The 1421-nt window shown below is 44.1% G+C and overlaps 1 protein-coding gene across 1 annotated transcript in view; it reads right to left on the bottom strand.

The window, feature by feature from the left end:
- SPATA1 (spermatogenesis associated 1) overlaps positions 1 to 1421 on the bottom strand; it is a 128598-nt gene that overhangs the window by 110787 nt on the left and 16390 nt on the right. The window lies entirely within an intron of this gene.

Raw genomic sequence — 1421 nt, 5'->3', positions numbered from 1 at the left:
GTCATAAAAAAGACAATAAAAAAGAAAATAACCAAAATGGATGTCAGAAGAGATCTTGAAATTTGCTCTAGAGTGCAGAGTAGAGAAAGTTAACCAAAGAAATGAAGAAGTAAAAGATTTAAACAGAAAATCTCAAAAAGCAGCTTGAGAAAACAAGGTAATGTATTATGATGAAATATGCAAAGACCTGCAATTAGAAAACCAAAAGAGAATATGATTGGCATTTCTCAAGCTAAAAGAACTGAAGAGAAAATCGAAGCCTTGAGTTGCACTACTGAAGAATTCTATAGCGAAAATACTGAGTAACACAGAGAGCATCGAAAGAAGATGGAAGGAACATACAGCATCACTGTACTATATATACTACAGAGTTGGTTGACATTCAGACATTTCAGGAGGTAGCTTATTGCAGTGTAGTAAATAACATGGTAAGACTTTGCTAGCCATAGTCATTGTAACTCCCACTTTGCCATGAGCAACTGAGTAGCTGCTTGTTAAAGTCATCCACCTGGGGCAGCAAGTAATCTGGGAAGTTCACCTCTCTCAGGTGTGTAGAATTACAATGTTGGGATTGGTTACTTTTGCCTCTCTGCCAGGCTTAAAATAAGCCCTCTTAGAGGCAGAAAGGATTCTCTCTGACTGCCAGCTGAGAGACTGGCAGACTGTACTGCTGAGAGAAACACACTGCTGAGAGAAACGTGTGGCTGAGAGATAGTGGCAGTGGAACCAAAGGCATGAGAAAGAGTGGCAGACATACCTGGCCCACAGAGGAAGAGGCCAGGCTGAGAGGCCAAGGGCCAGAGAGGTGTGTCTAAGGGCATAGCAGAAGGAAAACTGTCCTGACTGAAGAACTGTCTCCTGAGCATGTTCCTGAACTTGAATTGTATGTAGTCTGTTGCTTTCCTAATAAACCCCATAATCTGTGAGTTTTATGTGGCCACTGTAGCGAATTATTGAACCTAGCAGAGAGGTGGTGGGTGCCACAGGAGAGGGATGATTGGTGTCAGGGTTGTTAAGAGGCCTGAGTGACATCATATCTGGACTCATAAGAACAGGCCTGGGGCTGCTGATGGTAATTCTGTTTTCCTCTTGTGAAGTTAGAGAAAGTCAGAAGATGCCACCTCCCTGCCCCTTTAGCAGTTGGTTTCAGAAGTGGTGTGATCCGTTGCAGTGACTCCAGACTCACAGAAGCATGTTGTTGCTATTGTTAGGTGCCATCGAGTCATTTCTGACTCATATTACCCCATGCACAGCAGAACGAAACACTGCCCGATCCCATGCCAGCTCCATGATCCCTGCTATACTTGAGCCCATCATTGCAGCCACTATGTCAATCCATCTTGTTGAAGGCCTCCCCCTCTTTCATCGACCCACAACCCTACCAAGCATGACATCCTTCTCCAGGGAATGGTCCCTTCTGA

The sequence above is a fragment of the Orycteropus afer genome, unplaced genomic scaffold, assembly GCF_000298275.1.
Source record: "Orycteropus afer afer isolate SDZICR_OR568_19922 unplaced genomic scaffold, OryAfe1.0 scaffold00152, whole genome shotgun sequence".
Taxonomy (NCBI): Eukaryota; Metazoa; Chordata; class Mammalia; order Tubulidentata; family Orycteropodidae; genus Orycteropus; species Orycteropus afer.
The sequence above is the reverse complement of the archived record's forward strand: the minus strand, read 5'-3'. Positions and strand labels throughout refer to the sequence as shown.